The 23,175-nt window shown below is 36.7% G+C and overlaps 1 long non-coding RNA gene across 1 annotated transcript; it reads left to right on the plus strand.

Annotated features, from left to right (window-relative positions):
- The first annotated feature begins 11,671 nt into the window (after positions 1 to 11,671).
- Positions 11,672 to 19,351, plus strand: LOC126600979 (uncharacterized). The gene is made up of 3 exons (XR_007615652.1): positions 11,672 to 11,932; positions 13,683 to 13,788; positions 19,031 to 19,351. It is a non-coding gene; the product is annotated as an uncharacterized LOC126600979 (long non-coding RNA).
- The last annotated feature ends 3,824 nt before the right edge of the window (positions 19,352 to 23,175 follow it).

Raw genomic sequence — 23,175 nt, forward strand, 5'->3', positions numbered from 1 at the left:
TTAACTTCCTAAAAAATGGCACCATAAACCCATTAAGCCCCACAAAAACAAAAAAAAACACAGAAAATCAAAGAGAAAGAGTATCAGAGAAAATGCTTACCAGATCGTCCTTGAAGGTTAGGGATTTGGGGGTTTGTGGGTTTTTAGATTTAAAAACAAACAGAAATCGAATAAAGAGTGGGGAAATCCTCATCGATTTGTGTGAATCCTAACATTTATTTTCCGGATTGCAGATTTCAGATGAAGAAATCATAGAGAAAAAGCATGGAGGAGGGCGGTTTGTACGGACGACAAAATTGAGTACGACAGAATCATCCAATTTTCTCTTTTGTATGCTCTGTGGGGATCGAGATCATGGGATAAAGGGCAATTCCATCTCCGTTCTGGAAACCGCTGCAACTGCAGCTCTGAACGTGCGATAGATGGAATGAATGTGAAGCAGCAGTTGTTCACATTATTATGTTTTTAACCCTGTTTTCTTAGACAGTTATTCATTGCTGTTGTGTAAGAAGTGAGGGTATTTTTGGATTTATTGAATGCTTCATCAAAATGGGGTTCTCACTTTATATATATAGATTAATAAGTAATTTCATAATATCCACTAATAATCTTATATCTATACCACGTTCATGGTGTACAATCAATATTCGTAGTGTAATAACTAATAAGCAATATATTCTATAATTAACTTCATGTTATAAACTTTTTATTTAAGTGTGATTGTGTAAATCATATATTAGATTTGATTCTAGTTATTCTATTATATTAGGACTTGTATTCCTTGGAGGACAAGAATTTCTTCTCTCTCTATTATAAATAAAGACATTTCGTAGGGAGAATAAAACATTCTCTACACAACCCTACAAGCACATATCTCTCTCTCTCTAAATTTCTCTGTGCCACCAACCCCCTCTACTTGTTAGTTAAATATAGGCCACAACACTTCATTATTATTATTTAATGTTTTTTTTTTGAACAAACGATAATATCTACTCTAAGAGGTGGGAGAGTGGGCTAAGCCTTATTCGATGGGCAGCGGTGGAGCTTGACGCCCATGAGTCTGATTTACTTCTATCTCTGATGATAAAGTGAGGTACTTTCACCAACTACCCGATTCCGATTCAGAATTTTGTAACGGGAGAAGGGGCCAAAATGGGGTTTCTATTACTAGAAAGCGTCCATTCATATGATATCTAGTGGCAACTTCGCCTTTGACGAGATTCGAATCTAAGTTGTCTCATTTACAAGTGAAAAAAGAATATCATAATATCGTAGTACTAAGTGACTATTGTTATTTAACGTTAGCTTCTAACTTTAACGATTATATGTAATTTTGGTTATAATAATGTATTTCCGTAAGTTTAATGAATTTCGTAAGATATAAAATGTTTCAAATGATATGCAGACAAGGGAAGAAAATTGTGATGTCACAAACATGACACTCTTTTTTTTATATACAAACACAGGTAGTTCGCTCTCTCATTTTTTTTTCTTCGTTTTTTTTTCACAATTTTTAAGTAATTATGCAAATAATAAGTGAATTTAGTCATATGAACTATAATCCCTCTTGTAATATGGCCGCTGACTGTTTCTTTCTCACATTTCTTCTCACATTTTGTTCAGGTGTACTCTCTTTGTTTTCATCCATTAGTCTCTTGTAGGGGTGGGTTCGGTTCAAATCGGTTTGGTTTTTTACCAAAATCGAAATCGAACCGAAATTTCGGTTCGGTTCAATCTTTTTTTGGTTTTTTTTGGTTCGATTTTTTTCGGTTCAGTTTCGGTTTGGTTTCGTTTTTTTTTCAAAAAATGAGAAAATTTGAAATCTTAAATTTTAACATATCCAACATAATCATAATATAAATATTCTAACTAGACTTAAAGATAATGAAAATAAACATTTAAAGTTCAACTAGAATTATAACATAAAGGTTTTTTTTAATATTTTGGGTTTAAAGTTTAATTGTAAATAGATTTCTTTTTAGATGATGATGATGGAGTATGACCTTATTCATTCCTCTCTCTCTCTCTCTCTCTCTCTCTCTCTCTCTCTCTCTCTCTCTCTATATATATATATATATATATATATATATACATGTATTCTTCACTAGCAATAAGATAAATATTCTATAATATACTATTTATTTTGATTATTGTCTAGGTAACAATTTTTGATATTTTCTTTATCTTTATGATCCGATTTTTTTTCTCTCCATATATGTGGTTACATAATATAATTTCTACATTCTATGTTCAGCTTCTACCACCAGCAAATTTTGAAGAGGTGTTCATCAATATTTTTTAATATATTGATATACTTTTCAAAATTGTTAGGCCAAGGAAGCTACTATACTTGGCCATAGGTGAGAACGTTTGAATTTTGTTTTTGATCTCATAGTGTTTAATAAACTCATGAGACTTTTATACACTGTTTGCTTTCCCTAATCAACTGCAGTGCAGTTGAGATATGTGTTCTTATATATGTGTTGCACTTAATGATATAAACTAGAATATTGCATGTAATGGTATTAGTTCTAATTTTTGTTGTAGATGGAGAAGCTGAGAAGACAATTTGGATTGGAAAGCAAACAAGTCCTACCAAAGCAGCAGTCCGAAGTATCATATTCTAATATAATAAAATCAAATAATTAAAGAAATAAAATTAAAAAAATATTAATTTAATTATTTCGGTTCGGTTTGGTTCGGTTTGGTTTCTAGACCATCAAAACCGAACCGAACCAAAAGAGTTCGGTTCAGTTTGGTTTTTTCAATTCGGTTCGATTTTTTCTTTCGGTTCGGTTTTGTCGGTATCGGTTCGGTTTGGTTTTCGGTTTTTTTCGGTTTTCGGTTTTTTTAACCCACCCCTAGTCTCTTGTTGTTTACTCATGTACCATTTGGTACATGGGATGAGACGGAACGGAGTGGGACGAGGCGTTCCGTCCCACATTTGGTGCGCCTAAACGGGTGGAACGCACTATTCCACAAGACGAATTTTGGGTGAATGTTCGTTCCGCCTCACCCCCTAGATCGACTCGTTCCACATCCGTAGAACACAAAATTATAACATCATCGTCTCCTTCTTCTTCCTCCTTGTTTCCATCTGAGCAATGGCGAGGCTACAGAGGATCAAGGAGGGGCCTTCGCCCCTCCCCTCGCCGGAAATTAAGCCTAGAAGTGATGGTTCGCCCCTCTAGTCCCGTCGGAATTTATGGCTGCTCGGCCTTGCTGTCTGGTGTCTGGGTTCCTACTTCTTGCTGCTGTGCAGTAGTGTTTTAATTTTTTATTGTTTTTTTTTTAAATCCTTGAAGAAAACTACGCTGTTTCATTTATGACAAAAAATTTAAAATATTCCATAACCAAACAATGCGGTTTCATTTTGTTGATTAAAAAATAAATTAAAGTGGGGACCATTACCTCTACTTTCACGCCATTAAGTCCTTCCATTCCCTTTTGAAAACTAATTAATATAGAATCATAGTTATTGATTATTGATATTAATTAATTGAATTGAATTTTGGTTTATTGAATAGTTTATATGATTAATGGTATTGATTAATTGAATTGTTGATTTAATTAGTCAGTAGTCATATACTATATTTTACTCAAGGATTAAGTGTCTAAGATTTTTTTTCTTCTTATGATACAGTGACATAATGAAACAATACTATGAAACAATGCTTAAATCATTCTTCAAATATTCCGGCCAGTTCTCCTTTGAATATTCTGACTAGTCCTCATTCGAATGTTTTGGCTAGTCCTCTTTCGAATATTCCGAGTAGTCCTATTTCGAATATTCTTGATATTCTTTCTTCAAGTATTTCGGGTAGTTCCCAACAAAGTGAGATCACTGAGTTTATATTGAGAAAAATGTATTTATTTTTATTAATAATGAGCCTATTATGCCACATTTTCATGAAATAAAACATAGCCGGCAACAATTATAATTTGTTTGTATTGATAAATCATGAAAGACATTACTATATAAAAGGATTTGATTGTTGCCCTTTTTTGGAACCTTGCATTCTTAACTTCGCCCCTCCCCTCGACAGTTCCTGGCTTCACCACTGCATCTAAGGGCATCTTTGCTCCCTCTCCGTTCCATCCCGTCATATCCCATCCCATCACGTCCCATTCCGTTCCATCTTGTCCCGTCTGCATATCAAACGATACCTCAAAGCACAAAGATAAAAGAAAAGATAAAAGCGTGATAATCGCGTTGTACAAGAATCACGTGAATAATCCTATTTTCTATCAAAAGAAGTGTGTTTTTGCTTTGACTTCTAGTGGGTTCACATCTCTTTTTATCACCCATTTAATATTTTTTTCAAAGTTTAAAAAAACAACCATTAAGAGAAAAGTTGTATCCAAAATGAACTCAGAAGGTTGAATTAGTGGTGAAGTCAGGATTTCTCGAGGGGAGGGGCAAACTTAAAAGAGTGTAAGGCTAAAGAAAAATGGCAACAACTAAATCTTTTTATATAGTAATGTCTTCCATAATTAATCGATACAAACAAATTACAATTATTGCCGGCGAAGTTTCGTGTCATGAAAACGTCGCATAATAGGCTCATTATTAATAAAAGCAAATGCATCTCTCTCAATGTAAACAGCTATGCTATCACTCAACCATTGATCTCCCATTTTGTTACGCAATGGTGTTTTCACAATTCAATTAACTATACTAATATGCATAATAACTAATTCAACCAACAATTCAATTAATCAATACCAATTAGCATACAAATTATTCAATAAATAAAAATTCAATTCAACTAATCATATGAATAATTGTACACATTATATAATAATTCAATTAATTAATCAATAATCAAGAATTCACATTTTAATTTTCACCCTAAAAATTAATTTCATAATTTCATATCAATAATCTACAACCAATAACCAACTTAGTGCATTACCATATGAATATGATTCTATTTCTATACCAATTATATAAAATTCGTATTAAATAATTATTTAGGGTTAGGTAGGGATTATAAATTTACCTTTGAAGTTTGAAGGATGGCTTGGAAGTTAGCGGCTCAGTGGCTGCTGGAGTGAGAGAGACTGAGAGAGGAAGCGGCTGGGAATCAGCTAGCCAAACCCAAACAGGAATTTAAGATTCCTCCGTTCCATTCCGTTGTTGCTATCTGCTGGGATTTTGGGGGGGCAACTTTGCTGCTTTTTGGTCTCTTATTGGTTTTGAAGGGCTGAGAGAGAGAGAGTAAAGGAGGAAAGGCTGAATGGGGGACGCGCGGTCCCCACCCCCACACCCCCACTATATATATTCCTTTTCAAACATACGAAACGACGCCGTTTTGGTGTATTTTTTTTTTTTTACCAGGACCAAAACAACGTCGTTTTTGGCCTGGATTTAAAAAAAAAAAAAAAAAAAAAAAGAAACCCAATCTACAGTAGAACCAGTTCACTGGAGGTAGAAGAACAGACATGGAGCTGGAGCGGCTGGGTTTTCCGGGAGGGGAGGGGCTGAACCTGCTCTGGGGCTGTGTTTTCCGACGAAGGGAATGGTGGCTGCCACTCCTCGCCCTCACGTGGCTTTGCCACTAGGTTGAACCATATTTGAAAGTAATGAACTTTTACCAGGAGATCCTGGTGTCATTAAAGTTTAAATCCAAATGGAGTTGACCTAATTTGAAAAAGATACACAAAATCCAAATGGATTTTATTTTTCAGCTGACCAACTATTACCTTTTCTTTGACTTTGCAGATGGTAGAAATAATAGGTAGAAATAAAGGAAAACTAATGGAAAATATTTGAAAACTTTGAGTTTTAACGATAGGGATAAAATAAAGGGTCAAGTGAATAGTATCAGGATTGATTTTTTAGTATAAAAATGTAGTTTTTCGTTAAAGTGAACAGTACCCGAAGGTTTTAGTTAAAGTTCCCTATAAATAATGCATATACATTTTGGTGTGGATTTGATCCCAGTTGATTGTCTTTTCTTCTAACATTTAACAATTTAATTTAGTAACGCTATTGTTTGTTCAGAAATAAAATAAAAGGTTATTTCCGATTAATATTTATATTTAACAAAACATGAAATGTCAAAAAAAAAAAAAAATAAATAAATTAAACGTTTCTGTAACGAAAATTGTTCATGCAAATTTGGGCCCCACCTCCAAGCATAAAAGAAGAAAAAAAAAATCTGGCACCATAGACTTAAACTGAAATTGCAGATGTATATATAGTTGGCCTCGCCATTTGGAGCCTGGAACACAATGACCAAAACTGAACATCTACATGTCTTCTCCAATGGTTGTCATGGCTATGAATTTAATGGGTTGAAAGTATAAGCTGCTTAGAATTCTGCTCCCAAACAGCATAGTAAACAGAAACTAGCAACAAATGATGTGGAAACATCAGAAATAAACTATTAATTTAGCATAAAATTAACACTATATAAGAACATGTGATCTACCAATGTTTTTTACAACTTATCGATATTATATTGACAACTTGGGAGCAGCCTTTTCATAAATAGAGGTAAGGCTAGCCGACATTCACCTCTTCCAGACCCTGTGTAAAGCGGGAGCCTTGTGCACTGGGTACGACATTTTTTATCGATATTATATTGACAATCTGTCCTTAAGAAAACAACAAACCCACTGTTGAGAGAACAACTATGTACATGATAAACAAATCTCCCTACTGGCTTATCAAGATCAACTCGTAAGTTTTGGATCATGTTACTTTGTACTTTCATTTGGGCATTTGGTTCCTTCGTAATCAAGTTTATTTCGAGGGTCTTCGGACTTCTTTAGAGTATGCTAAGCGTTAGTTTACGGATCGTTTTTGTAAATCGACTTCAATATGTTTTTCTAGTCGACACCCTTCTTCTTCTTTGCTTATTTTTTCGTTGCTACGTATTTCGCCGCTCTTGACTTCGGCCCCTTCTTTTGTTCATGTTCACTTGCATCCTCCGCGGTTGGGGTGGATAAGGTGAATATAGATGGTCCTTGTTCTAATGGGTGTGCGTGTTTTGAAGGGATTTTTCGTACTAGTGAGGGAACCAATTGGTAATATGGGAAGTAGTCCAAAATCATGTAAGTACATAACAAAACTTGTCACTTCACCGATGTGGGATAACTCTCAACACACCCTCATACGTGTGGCTGATTTTTAAGTCTAACACATGGACAACACAATAGAGTGACGTGTAGCGTGTGTTGCCGTTGGGTTTCACACGTGAGACGACCTGCTCTGATACCATGATAAAAGTTTGAGTTTTTTTTTGGGGCCACAATTTTTAAATAAATATTTAATTATAGGCCCAAAGGTGATTTTATTGACTAAGTTTGTGTCGCATGGGTTCGTGACTGGAAACACCTTTGGATTGGAAATGATTCCACTATGGTTCAGCCTTACTAATATAAGGGTCTGTCTACAGTTCCATGGTTTTTGCTGATTGATTGGAATACCTGTTTATGGTGCCTCCGTCAGATGGGACAACCAGGTCGTGGACTTGTTAGCCTTTTATGGGGCTGCAGCCTACGCTTATCATTATTGGTCTACTATCCCCTCATTTGGAGAGTCAATTTTGCCTAATTTTTCTTTACTTTCACAAAAAAAATAAATGTATTTCCAAATTGTTACCGTAAATATATACTTGCCACCCAGCTTTATCAATGTTCCCTAATAAATTTTCCCAATCGAAAGAATTTTATTAAATTCCGAATGAAATGTTTATATCTTTAGAAAGAGTATTAAGGATCCACTCCAAAGTATCAAAACTCATCCATGATTACCACCATTTTTAGTAACAAATAGCATCAAATTGCACAATCAACTTTGAAAACCCTTCCGCAGTAAACATCAACCGCTTCTACTTCAACAGGCAAAATAGATATGGCCAGGACCTCGCCTCGACAGCCTCTTGCAACCACCCTGCGCTGTTGCGCACCACCAACCAACACCTTCCACCGACGTATTAGATGACCAAGCTCCATCACAATATTTTATCGTTCCATAGTTTTGTTATCTCCACTATTGTGCCGCCTCACTGACTTGAATTTGAGTTGCATAGCTCGTCTCCCTAGCCTGTTGTAGTGGCAATGTACTTCAAGTCCATGGGTGGGACAATCTTGAAAAAAAAAACAGACACGATGAAAATTAACCATGACGGAGCTTGGTCCTTTAAATACTTAACAGCACAAGGTGCTGGTAGATTGGGTGACAATTTGTGCCATAACTAGATGGTTTAAGAAAGGATCGTGTGGTAGGAGTAACTTTCTTGTACGTTCGCACTAGGAACTCACCATGTGTGGCCTGAAAAAGAGATTATGAAGCCTCAACCTAATGCAAAAGAATCATATACTACTAATTGCCAACTTAGCCGAGTATTGTTCAGAAAACCCTAAAGATGTGTTTGATGAGAGACTTTGAAATTCCATGGAGCTTGTAGGCTTAATTTTGTTAGGAATGCACGAAAAAAAAAATGATTGGACTAATAAATGATTATCACTGCACTACATTTGATCACACCTTGAAAGGTATGGTGTATCATTTTGAAAAACACTAACTATTTGAAAGTCCACTTAGTGTTTGTAGTGCATTTATAGTGTCATAGTAGTAAATTTTTTAGTAGTTGAATAGTTTCTTTATAGTGTTCTTGTAGCAATTTTTAGGTAGCTCCAAACTATTTTTGCAAATGGGGATCTCAAGAAATGAAGTCTGGCACATTCAAAAATCATAACACCAAAACAATATATCATAAATATATTGATGCTTAGAGCATTATACATAGTTCATAAATCATAAAAATTAGGGTAAATTACACAAAACTACTTCAACTATGAGTCGGATTACAATCTCATACCTCATGTTTTAAACATTTCAATGTCATACCTCAACTTATGAATTCATTATAATATCAGACATCCTTTAAATTTTCTGTTAATTTATCTGTTAAATGATGATATGACGCAGCAGAATCCACTCTTTTCCCAACTGAAATAAAAAATTAATATATTATTAATTTTATTTAATTAATTAAAAACTCTCTTCCTCACTCCCTCTCCCTGTTATGATATCGCTTCTTCCTCCGTCCCCATTCTTCCTCCCGTCACTCCTTCCTCCCTCCCCCTTCTCCCTTTCTCTCCTCTTAAACACAGCCAAATTTTCTGCGCCGATCCCCGCTGATATCCCTCTCCCCCCCCCCGGACCTCAACGCTCCCTTCGCCGCCCACGGCCTCCCTCCGGCTGCCTCGTCGAGTTCCTCCATACCGGCTGATACACTGCCTGATGAGGGGGGGGGAACCTCAGAAAACTCCAGTTGGTGTTGCGAGAAATGCCTCAGATCCGGGCTGGGTCGGATCATTTGATGTGCCCTTGCAGATCTGCACGGGAGACCCGCATATACCCGAGTTTTGAGCGAAAGCGGTTACGGCGAAAATAAAAAAGGACTCGGGTATTTCGCTGGTCAAACGGTTCCCAGAAATCATCCAACTCCATCGCCGCCCTGTGATTCCACGGGCTGGCATGCCATCTTTTCTCTCTTTTCCTCATCTATCAGTTTGTCAGAAATCGAGAGAGAGACGTGAGAGAAAGGAATAAACAATGAAAATGAAAGATGAAAGGGAGAGAGACTTGAGAGAAAGAGAGGGATAGGTGGGTGGACGCTGCAGGTATTAGGGAGGGGAGCCGGCAAGGGGGAGGAGAAGGGTGGTCGGGGCAACTTGGAGAATTTTTAAATAATTTAATTACTAAATAAAAATTAATAATTTATTTTAATTGGGAAAAAGGTGGACCCCACTCTTGCCACGTCATCATTTAACTAAATTGACAGAAAATTTAACGGGAGTTTGACAATGCAACGAATTTATAAATTGAGGTATAACATTGCAATATTTAAGAGATATGAGATTGTAGTTCGACTAATAATTAAAGTAGTTTTGAGTAATTTACCCTCAAAATTAATTAGAAGAAGAGAGCAAGCAATTTATATTGACCTAGCTCCAAACTCAAACTTATAGAACCCTCTAATATTCCCACAATGACAACTCAAACTTATTATTCGCATGCATTATTCATCCATAAACCAACTCTAAGCACCTTGATATATATAAAGAGACCCCAGATCTACTCTTGAAAACCCAAACCCTAAAGTTTGAGCTCCAAATTCAAATCACACTACTACAAAAGTGGCTTATTGTGTCGGAGATTGGTGTCAGTTTTATATAATATACTGGCGGATAAGACATTTTCGATAGCATCTTTACATGGTGTCGAAAGTATTGTTGGTTATAACCGACATAGATTGTTAATCAATGGCAGAGCCACCAACAAGACTAAGGTGGGTTGTAGCCTAGAGAGGTTTTCTATAAGGGTAGTGCCTATATCTATGCACTCATTTTTACTTCTCACACACTTCTCTCAATTTTCGGCTGTTGGATAAAATAAATTGATCAATGGCAAAAAATTAATGAGGGTGTGTTGGAGATAAAATTGGGTGTGTGAATAACACTATTCTTTTGTAAACTCATACTTATAGCCCACTCAATTTCAATACGTTATTATTGAATGTATATTTAGTAGAGGATATGTAATAAATAATAAGTTTCATGCTAAAAATTATAAATTAGTTCTATCTCCCGTCTCCCTTTATCATATTTGTAAAAGAAAAAGATCATTTACCCTATGTGATTTAGCCTTGTGCTTATTACTCAAGAAAAGAAAAATATTCTTTTTTAATCCACAATTAAATCTTTATCTCTGCAATTCCTTACTTTCCGTTATGATTTTCCAATGAAGTCACCTTTGGTACGTTCTTAATCTCTTTATTTATTTATTCTTGATTTAATTATTAGGTTAATTATCTGTATGGTCCTTGAATTTATCAGCTAGGTTATGATTTTGAGAATAATTTATATTCTATTGTTGTTCTTTTTTTTCTTTTTTTTTACTAGACAATATTATCTACACTAAGGGGGTGGTGGAGTGGCTAATGTGGTTCAAATTCGCATTTGGTGAGAATCAAACCTAAGATCTCTCACTTACAAGTGAAGAGGAATACCACTAGACCGTAGTATTAAGTGGCATTGTTGGTCTTTTATATTGATTATTATATAATTTTATATAAACAAAAAAATAAACATATGACTTTATAGTACTAATTTTAGGTAGCCCACCTAAGAAAAAAATCCTGGCTCTACCCTTGCTATTAATGTTGGACAAAATCGACATAGTTATCAATTTTTAACCAACATAGACTGTCTATGTTGTTTATAACCGACATAGACTGTCGCTTATAACCAACATAATTTTTAATTTTTTTAAATGATGGTGTCATATAAAAAGAGAATAGTGTCACTCTCAACTGACATAAAGTTAATGTCGGTTAAGGAGCCATTTCTTGCGCTTCTACCCGACAATATATTTTTATTTTTAAATATTTTCAAACTTCCTAGTGGTTGTAACTTGTAGGCGACAGGTTGGTGTTTTTATTTTTTTAAATACGAATCTCACGTGACAAAATTTTGGGCGGGATATTTCCTACCATTTTTTTAGACGAAAAAGAGAATGTCGGTTCTATCGGACAAATTTAATTATATTCTTTACATCTAAAAGAGTGTTGTCGGTTTGAGCTGCCAAAAAATATTTCAACCCTACATAAAACCCCTTCTCTCTTCATTGAGCTGCTGCCTTCTCGCTTCCCCAGTTTCTTCTCCTTCCCGTTGCATTCATTCCCCCTTTCCTTCTCCTGTTCTTCTCCCCTTCTCCTTCTCCCTTCATCTCTCCCAAAATCACAACTAACAATCCCAAATTCATGGTCATAGCACCGCTGCTCTGCAGTTTTCCGTATACGAATCGCAATCTCAGGGTACCCCCATAGCACCACAGTAGCACCACCATGTAGCTCTCTCTGCAAATTTCTTCACTCCGTTGCTGCTATACAACTCACAGTCGCATCACCAGGTGTGTTGCTCTTTGGCTCAGGTTCCTTCTTCTTCTTCATTGCACTTTCGCCTTATTTACCATTTGTACGATTAGGGCTGCTAATTTGTTTAAAATTAGGGCTTTCAGATTCTACCTAAATTTTGTTATTGAATTGGCACAAAAATGTAATTTTTTTTTTCAAAAATTAGTGGCCTCCTTGCCGTTGTCTCGGTCGATTTGAGTTCTGAGAATTTTTTTTTTAAAGTTTAGGAGGATGTAGTCAAATTAGGATTTGATGGGATTTTAATAGATTTTAAAATCAGGGTGTTTTCAATTATGATTTTGAAAGAGGATTTTAAAGGAGTTTAAAATCGTAGTGTAGTCAAATTAGGATTTGAGAGGATTTTAAATAATACAATCAAATCCATGGATAGTCAATTACGTTTTTAAAAACGTCTACCAAATCTAAGTATAGTGAGAATATCAAAGATTTGCTAGGATTTTAATGAACGGAGGATTTTGATGGATTTGAGAGTGGATTGTATAAATACCAATGCCATCAAGAATCCAACCCTCCCCCTCAGATTTCTTTTCACATTCATTAGACTTCCTCTCTCAGTTAGAAGAAGAACTGTCTTCCTCAATCCCTCGAGGTATTGCATTTCTCTTCTGTGTAGTTGTACTCAGTCTGCAAACCTAGCGCTAAAACCTCCGAGACCGATAAACCCAAGCTTTGAGGAAAACCATATCTGTTGTTTGGCAGTGCCGACAGCAAGCTAAGGAAGTGGAGTGTCTTCACCCATTGTATGCCCCAATTTCTCGATTATTATAATTCCCCCCACCCCACCCCATATTCATTTTTCACAAAAGAGCAAAGAAATTATATATAAATTTCTAATATTTCACAACTCGTTTTTGAACAATTTATATATAAAATTTTGGTTCTTTGAGTCAGCGTTTATATTGTGGGTTTTGCTTGGTTTTTGGTGAAGTAATTAGCAAAACCCAGTTATCGCAAGCTGGATTTATCGACAAAAATTCGGGTTTAGGAACACAGATCTTTGCATATTTAAGGAAATGTAATAAAGCTGGAAGCTTTTTTGCAAAAACCCATTTGTTAATTTGGTGGCTTTTCCAATAACTAACCGGTGGAATTTGGAGTTTTGCTTGGCTGCTAAGGTGAATTTGAAATTACCCATTTTCCTGTTACAGAATTGGATTCTTATTTCTTTCATTTCGATTTGTACAGCTAATAGATAATTTTGATTTGTATACAGCGAATTATATTGAAATAAGACAAATTAACCCCAAATAATGGATTACTTGAACCCCAAATAAAGAAAAAGGCTATGCAAATGTATGCAAATTGATCCAAGTTCATGTAGCAAAATGTATAGAGACCTGTACAATAGGACGTGTTTTAGAAAACTAGTCTCCAACTATCATCCGAAAGCCATGATTATTACTATGGAGAGACAAACAAGGTGACTGCAACAATAGTTGACAAGAGTTCTAGATACAAACATTGTAGGTTAATCTTCTGAAATCCTAAGAAATCCTAAAAAAAAACCCATGAAAGAAGTCCATACAAATCTATAATGAAAATCCACACAAATCTGTCAAAATCCATATAGAATTGTAAAATCTATTAAAATCCTTTGAAATCTGTTACTTAAAAAAAGTCTTTTAAAATCTATTAAAATCCTTAGTGTACTTTTGTGTTCTGGGTTTTTTTTTCCCATAACCTGTTTTCTAATGAAAATTATTTTCCCCTGGGAAACTGTTGCAGAAATTCAGGAAAGAGGAGATCAGGGCATTTATGCGGCTAAGTGTTGTGAAAGAATCTGCACCGTATAAAACTATGGATTGGTATTATAACTTCAAATTGATGTCATGTAAGTGTATATCCATGGATTTTGACTTCAAATTGATTATATGTCCATGTAAAAAATCTGCAACAGTTTCAAATTGACGCTAGTGAAAAAAACACTTTGCACGATGTACTTACATTCGTCGCACAAAGTCAAAAATCATTGCGCAAGGGTTTGCGCAACGCAACCTACGTCGCACGCTAACCATCGCGTAAAGGCAGTGACGTTAGTGTTTGCGCGACGAAGAAATAACATGCGTCGCGCAAAGTCACTTTGTGCAACGCACGGCCTACGTCGTGCAAAGTACTTTGCGCGACGTGCGTCCTATGTTGTGCAAAGATACTTTGTACGATGCACATCCTAGGGCGTGTGTCGTGCAAACCTTTTTTGTATTTAGTGAAAAATAATTTTTTTGTTTTAGTGAAATTTTTTTTTAATTTTTGATAAATATTGTAATTAAATTCTAAAGAATAATTAATTAACTAAGCAAAAGTATTTAATTATAAAATATATGAAAATGTACATACAAGATGTCCGAACAAAAAAGAAAAAACTACAAGTGAACTAGGTTTAATACATTAGGCTACAAGGTATCGATAGGGCGAGGTGGCTCTGAGGTCGAAGGTGAAACAAAATGAGGTGCTGGTAGCAAGATTTGGAGGCCGGACATCTGTATGGCTTGTACAAGGTCTCTCACCATCCTGGCATAGGTCCTCATCTCCTCGCCCTAGGCCCTCAGCTGTGCCCTCATCTGCTCTTCCGGGATCACAAGCTGACCCTTTAGGGAACAAAGAGAACAAAGAAGGTTTTACCTCATTCAAAAGAGAATCTGAATCATACTGGCTAATTGAGCACAATTGGTTCGTATGTCTTGATTTTGAACTGAGGGACAGAGCAACATCAGGATGAAGCAGAGTTTCAGCGAACAGAAGCATTAAGATAAGTGTTTGCAAAAAAAAAACAAAAATCATTGACATCGTAAATGCATACATGAAAAGGTACAACAACAACAACAACAACAACAAAGCCTTTTCCCACTAAGTGGGGTCGGCTATATGAATCCTAGAACGCCATTGCGCTCAATTTTGTATCATGTCCTCTGTTAGATCCAAGTACTCTAAGTCTTTTCTTAGCGTCTCTTCCAAAGTTTTCCTAGGTCTTCCTCTACCTCTTCGGCCCTGAACCTCTGTCCCGTAGTCACATCTTCGAACCGGAGCGTCAGTAGGCCTTCTTTGCACATGTCCAAACCACCGTAACCGATTTTCTCTCCTCTTTCCTTCAATTTCGGCTACTCCTACTTTACCCCGGATATCCTCATTCCTAATCTTATCCTTTCTCGTGTGCCTACACATCCAACGAAGCATCCTCATCTCCACTACACCTACGTGTTAATGCTTCACCGCCCAAAATTCTGTGCCATACAACATCGCCGACCTTATTTCCATCCTATAAAATTTTCCCTTGAGCTTCAGTGGCCTACGACGGTCACACAACACGCCGGATGCACTCTTCCACTTCATCCATCCAGCTGTATTCTATGGGTGAGATCTCCATCAAATTCTCCGTTCTTTTGCAAGATAGATCCTAGGTAGCGAAAACGGTCGCTCTTTGGTATTTCCTAATCTCCGATCCTCACTCCTAACTCATTTTGGCCTCCGTTTGCACTGAACTTGCACTCCATATATTCTGTCTTTGATCGGCTTAGGCGAAGACCTTTAGATTCCAACACTTCTCTCCAAAGGTTAAGCTTCGCGTTTACCCATTCATGCGTTTCATCTATCAACACTATATCGCTTGCGAAAAACATACACCAAAGAATATCATCTTAAATATTAAGTTTGTGATCTTCGCTAGATTGCTCCGGTCATTAGTGTGGATAAGTATGTAAATGGATAGAGACAGGAAGCAAACACAAGATGTACGTGGTTCACCCAGATTGGCTACGTCCACAGAGTAAAGGAGTTCTCATTAATTGTGAAGGGTTTACACAGTACATAGGTTCAAGCTCTCCTTTAGTGAGTACAAGTGAATGATTTAGTACAAATGACATTAGGAAATATTATGGGAGAATGATCTCGTAATCACGAAACTTTTAAGTACCGAAGTGTGGTATCGTCTTCACTTGCCTTATCTGTCTCAGAGGTAGATGTGGCATCTTCTTTGGAAGTACTCTTCCTCCCTCCAGGGGTGGTATCTTTAACTGGTGGAGATGCACAAGGTAATGTATCAAATTCACTTGACGCTTACTTGTAGTTTCAGGCTTGGTCAAGCGCGATACAAACCATGTAGTAGGAGTCTCCCAAGTCGCCGAGCTAGGGGATCTGCTGAAAGAGGTGATAGACAAGGTAAGCAATCAGAGCTCCAAGCAATCAGTTCCAGATCAGAAGTTTGATTTCGAGTTCTGGCTGATTGTTATCCTTCTCCTTATCTTGCAGGCAGCATGAAGGATAAAGAGAAGAAAAGGAGAAAATGTGATATGAGATACTTTTGCTTTTGAAGAAGTAACTTTCCACAAGCTTATTCTTGAACTGGGCTGGAGGGTTTTCTGGTTTCCGCCAGAGTATAAGGCCGACTGAAGAATTTGAGGGTCAAAACAAGTCTTTCAAATCTAGAGTACGTTCGACCCTGCTGATATGTGATACTTTTGCTGTTGACAAAGTAGTGGATGTATCGGCACGTGTTATGTTGCGCTTGTCTCCACATGCTTCCTTGTATCCTTCTCACTTGCCCTATTTGTTCCTCAGGCAGATGTGGTATCTTCTCGGGAAGCATAAGATGTTGAAGATGAGTACTCGAGAGCAATGTCAGGTAAGTAATCAGGTAAGGGGTTCCAGGCAGTCAGTTCCGGACTGAAAGCTTGATTCCAAGTGCTGACTGATTGCTCTCTTTCTCCTTGTCTTGCAGGTAAGAACAAGACCAAAGGAAAAGACAGGGAAAAAGCATGATATGGGATACTCTTGCTTTTAACCCTGATGATATGAGATATTCTTGCTCTGGTGTAGCTTGTTTGCAGAGGTATTCTCGGGGGGAAAGAAAGCTGAGTATTTCGAGAGGCTTCGTTGGAAGTGCCCTGTCAGATATGAGGAAGGGTTGAGCATTTTTGCAGGTCTGCCTGTCTGTTGAGGATGAAGGTCGACATATATAGGAGTCTCCCTAACAACAAGGAGTAATGTTATTCCTTTACCCTGCTTGGTCATAGCACGGTAGTGGGAGCTGCCAGCTTTACGTGTTTTAACTCTGTCAGAGCACTTTGAAAAAGTGGTATGTGGTATCTGGAAAGCTGATGTTACGAGTGAAGATTACAGACAAGCTTTATCCAAGAAGATTTGGCTCTCGAAGTTGAGAAAGCGGTGTGAGGATTACAGACAAGCTTTATCTAAGGGGCTCTCGAAGTTGAGAAAGCGGTGCCTCTTCGATTTTCGAACAAGCAATCCTGTCGGAGATCTGTCTCTTGAGATTCGGAGAACGGTGCCTCTTCGATGTTTGAGAAAGCAATCCTGCTAGGAGTCTGGCTTTCGAGATTAGGAGAGCGGTGTCACATCGCTTTTTGAGAAAGTGATCATGTTGGGAGTCTGACTCTCGAGATTCGGAGGGCGGTGCCTCTTCAATCTTGAAGCAAGCAATCTTGTTGGGAGTGTTTTCTCGAATGTGAGTAAAGGTTAGGTCTGTTTGCTAGTCTACCTTGCCACGGAGCACAGAGGTTGACACACAGGGACTTTCCAATTATCCAGCAGTGGTCCTGTTCCTTTACCCTTGTGGGTAATAATATGGTAGCTAGACCTTCAAAATTCATGTGTCTAAACTTTGTTAGTGCTGTTTCTTTGCTATTCTTTTACCCTTCTTGGTCATAGCGATGTAATGGGAGCTGCAAGCTTCACGTGTCTAAACTTTGTCAGAGATTTTTGGCAAAGTTATCTGTGGTACCCGTGAGCTGATGTTGCGTGTGGAAAGTGGATGATTGAACAGTAACATTCACGTGCTTTCTACTTCACCAGAAATCTTCGACAAAATGCCCATAATTTCCGCAAAGTTGAGTGTGCATGTGACAGGTGCTGACAAGGCTGAAAAAGCAGGTGCCTCTTCGATTTCTGAGATCGACCTTCGTGGTCTTTGAGCAGCCCAGCTTTTGAGAAAGCAAGCGCCTCTTCGTTTCCTGAGATCGGCCCTCGTGGTCTCTGAGCAACCCAGCTTTTGAAAAAGCAAACGCCTTTTCGATTTCTGAGCAGGCGCCTCTTCGATTTCTGAAGCTCCATCGAGTGCAGATTTTTATAGAGGCTGGTATTAAGTTCCAAAGCACATTTGAATCTCCACTAGTAGAAGCTCCCTTCTTGCATTTCTAAGATCTTGATTTATCCGACCTCTTCTCTCTTCAACACCTTTGAAAATGTCTGGCCTCTCCGACCGTCGTTTTGACTTGAACCTTGTTGAAGAGGCAGCCACGCCTTCTCCAAACAACATATGACGCCCATCCTTCTTATCCCCTACTGGTCCTCTTACCGTTGGGGATTCCGTGATAAAGAATGATATGACCGCTGCGGTGGTGGCCAGGAACCTTCTCACTCCCAAAGATAACAGACTACTTTCCAAACGGTCTGATGAGTTGGCTGTTAAGGATTCTCTGGCTCTCAGTGTTCAGTGTGCAGGTTCTGTGTCTAATATGGCCCAACGCCTATTTGGTCGAACCCGCCAAGTTGAATCATTGGCAGCTGAAGTGATGAGTCTTAAACAGGAGATTAGAGGGCTCAAGCATGAGAATAAACAGCTGCACCGGCTCGCACATGACTATGCTACAAACATGAAGAGGAAGCTTGACTAGATGAAGGAATCTGATGGTCAGATTTTACATGATCATCAGAGGTTTGTGGGTTTGTTTCAAAGGTATTTATTGCCTTCGTCTTCTGGGGCTGTACCGCGTAATGAAGCTCCAAATGATCAACCTTCGATGCCTCCTCCTTCTAAGGTGTTGTCCAGTACTGAGGCTCCGAATGATCTCCCTCCGGTGCCTTTTCTTTCTGGGGCTCTACCGATTGCTGAGGCTTCTCCTAAGCAACCTTTGTGAAGGTTTCCTCTTGTTTGTTTATTTTGACTCATGTATATGTACATATTTGTAACTTATTGGAGATATCAATAAATAAGCTTTGTTTCATTTCAACGTATTGTGTTAAATACACCAAAGCTTTCTTCGCTAAGTTCTTTGAATTTTTACATGAAAAGGTAAATGGAGAAAATTCATTTTATGACTACAAATAGTTGCTTTCATATGCAGATGTATGCATGCCAACTGTCCATGGGATGCTGATTCCTAAAGGAAATAGTAGTTCTGATAGATAGCCACCATTGGGCATTTGGATGGAAAACAAATAAAATGCTGAAGCACATCGTTGAAAGGTGAACGTTTCAAACAGATTATATGTGATTTTTTGGATAGAGAATCAGCAGCAATCTCAAGAACTCATGACTGCTATATGATATGGTTTATATGTTGACCTAAGAACTAGACATTCATAGCTAGTTTGATTACATACATCAAACAACAGTGAAAACGAATAACAATATGATACCTATAATTGAAGTTCTTCACAACAAAGTATAGCTTATTGGCTAAAATAGTCCATCTGCATCCGTGCTCGCATTACGTTCCTAGTAATGAGATGACTGTGTTCCTTAATCATAGAACAATAAACCCCATTGAATATATATTCTGAAGTCATTCATGTTTTCAATAATGATTCTTTTGAGTCGCCATTTAGTTAAATCACACAAATCATTCATATCTGTTTCTAAATGAAGCCTTACGTTCACAACAATTAGGAACATCTGACAACTTATTAGATCAATAGCTCTAACACTAAAGTTGCAGGGAAGAAAGCTTTCTCCTTTTTTTAATTCGTTTTTATATTTCAAAACGACGACTCTCTTTCTAGATTATGCAAATACTAAAAGCATAAAACATGGCCAGAAGAAGTTGCTGCAGTTCCAACAAGGCAGTATTCAAAGTGTGAAACTGTGTGTGTATGGGAAAGAGGGCGGGTGTTCGTGTTCAAGCTTGAGATAGAGAGACACAGAGCAAAAAAAAAGTCCAAACTTAAGGCAACCAATCAAACTTAAAAGAAACCAACTTCTACAAATGAAATATTAATGAATTTCCATGAGTCATGCTTTCAGGGAATGGGTAAAAACATTAAGTTGTCCAGATGAAAGCTTGATTAGTTAAAGTGACCAGAAATTCATAACTGGTTTAGTGAGTACCAACAATTAGTGATAATAACATATACACAGTAAACCATTAGAAGAAGATGCACCTCTAACCAAAGGAAGACCAGTTATATGAGAAAACAAGGACCAGGAAGCCGACCAAGAATAACAACAACAGCCATCGTTTCAGCAGCGACAATAGTAAAAGTATCGTCCATTTTCCCTTTTCGTCTGCAATATGGGATTAACTAATGAAATTTAATTTTTAAAAAACGCTTAAATTACATAGTATTTACTTGCTGGTAAAGTGATGTGAAGTGCTTTGCAAGTCGAACTGCAAATTGCTCCACTGAAAGTGCCTTTACATATACCTGTGTTGCAACTAGGTTAAATCCCAAAGGCGAATAGCAATCAAAATGATGGAAACATAGCAGATTTCTAGTACTGGGAAAGCTAACAAACATTGATGTCTAATTGTCTACATACATTTTTTTCTTTTGTGACAGAAGGACATTGTACTTCGTATCATCGTGTTAACTGGAACTTGAGTCCATAGGCAGTCACGTTAGTTGCTAAGTTCTTTAATCACTCTTGCATTCTTTTCCTTTATGCGTCTTGTATTTTTATCGATTGAACTGAGGAACCAATTTCTTCGCCCGCAGTTTCAACCGATATTTTTGCCATTTGGTGCAAAAATATGAACTTGTAAGTAGTAACATTTCAATAGCTCTAAACTTTTTCAGTACCAAAAATATGAACCTGTAAGAATACGAAATTTGTGAAGAAGCAGAGAAAAAACCAGAAAACTAACACCATAGCAGACCAACCCACCACCCTAAAATTCGATTTAACAATAAAACCCTAACATTCCTAACCCTAAAATTCGATTTAACACAAAAACCCCCAATTTCTAATTTAATTTCCCAAATTGAATCTAATTGCAATACCAAAATCTTCAAACAGCGCGATGCAGGTTTACCTTTTCACCTCGCGCAAAGGGTTTTTGCACGACGACTATGTAGTGGTGTCGCGCAAGGTATTTTAAAAAAAAAAATTATTATTAAATGTACTGAAAATGTGATTTTACTCCTTTCAAATTCATTTTTTTTTTACATAAAACCCACAATAATATATTTTTATAACAATTACAATAAATATAAAGCTACTTAATAAATATACATATTTTTCAATTTCTTAAATGTTATACGTACAAAATAAATAAATTTAAATCTACGTAATATATATACACATACCGTTGAAATTGATGGGATACGCATTGTGCAAAAATAGTTTGAATGATCCAACCGTCAAACTTGTTTGTATATACTTCGAGATCGCATACACCAAAAATTGCAAAAAATAAACATTCAAAAATCAAGTAACGAGACAAAACTTTTCGACGGTTATAAACGAAAAATCATGATTTAGCGGTAGTTTTAACTCCGATTTTAATGATTTTTTACAGCTACACTTCTTGATCCTATATGAATACAATGAACTAATTCGATCGTCAATTTAAAAATATTTACACAAGTGGATACCACAAAATCTTTATGTTATACTTAATGAAAGTATAAATAAACTCTAAATTTTAGTGAATCTATTGTTTTGATGGGATACGCATTCTATGAAGCTAATTTTAAGGATCCAACCGTCAAACTTGTTTGCATATGCTTCGAGATCACATACGCCAAAAATCGTGAAAAATAAACATGCAGAGATCAAGATAGGGATAAAACTTTTTGACGATTATAGACGAAAAAGTACGATTTAACAGTAGTTTTAACTCCAATTTTGATATTTTTTTATAGATACACTCCTGGATCCTATATGAATACAATGAACTAATTCGATCGTCAATTTTAAATATTTACACAAGTGGATACCACAAAATCTTATGTTATACTTAATGAAAGTATAAATAAACTCCAAGTGTTAGTTAATCTATTGTTTTGATGGGATACGCATTGTACAAAACTAGTTTCAACGATCTAACCGTCAAACTTGTTTGTATATGTTTGAAGATCGCATAGGCCAAAAAACGCAAAAAACAAACATTCAGAGATTATGTAATGGGACAAACCTTTTCGACGGTTATAAACAAAAAATCACAATTTAACGGTTATTTTAACTCTGATTTTGATGATTTTTTTACAGCTACACTCTTTAAATCTATATGAATACAATGAACTAATTCAATCGCCAATTTAAAACTTTTACACAAGTGGATACCACAAAAAAAAAAGGCAATGCAAAAACCCCAAAAGAAAAGCAAAAGGGAAAAAAAAAAAAAAACACTTTGCGCGACGTAGGTACAACTGCGTCGCGCAAAGTGTTTTTTTTTTTATTTCCTTCCTTATGAGTAGAAAATAAATAAATTAAAATCTACTGAGTAATATATATACCATTGAATGTGATAGGAAACGTATTGTACGAAACTAGTTTCAAAGATCCAACTATCAAACTTGTTTGTATATGCTTAGAGATTGCATATGCCAAAAACAAACATGCAAAGATCAAGTAACAAGATAAAACTTTTCGACTGATATAAACGAAAAATCACAATTTAACTATAGTTTTAACTCCGATTTTGATAATTTTTTACAGTTACACTCTTTAAACTTATATGAATACAATTAACTAATTCAATCGTCAATTTAAAATATTTACAGAAGTGGATACCACAAAAGAAAAAGGCAATGCAAGAACCCAAAAGAAAAGCAAAAGGAAAAAAAAACTTTGCACGACATAGGTACAACTGCATCGTGCAAAACAGTTTTGCAAGACGTAGTTGCACCTGCGTCGCGCAAAGTTGGGAAAAAAAGCGGTTAATCTTTCTTGGTTTGGCACCAAAACGTTGCACGACGAAGGCTGACGTCGCGCAAAGCTGTTTTGCGCAACGTAGGTGCACCTACATTGTGCAAAACAACTTTGAGCAACGTCAGCCTTCGTCACGCAAAGTGCCGTCACGCAAAGGCTGTTTGTGCAACGTTTTGTTTTTAGTGTCGCGCAAACAGACTTTGCGTGACGAAATTTGATGCGTTGCGCAAGTTTCCATCGCGCAAACATGTTTTTCTACTAGTGATCTCATATAAGAGTATATCCATGGTTTTATAAGTGTTTTTGGATTTCCCATAACCTCTTGTGAAAAAATCTGCACCGTATAACTGAGACAGACTTTTATATTTTTCTTTATTAGTGGTTTATGCTGTCGGT

Source organism: Malus sylvestris, chromosome 14 (genome assembly GCF_916048215.2).
Source record: "Malus sylvestris chromosome 14, drMalSylv7.2, whole genome shotgun sequence".
NCBI classification, from domain to species: Eukaryota; Viridiplantae; Streptophyta; class Magnoliopsida; order Rosales; family Rosaceae; genus Malus; species Malus sylvestris.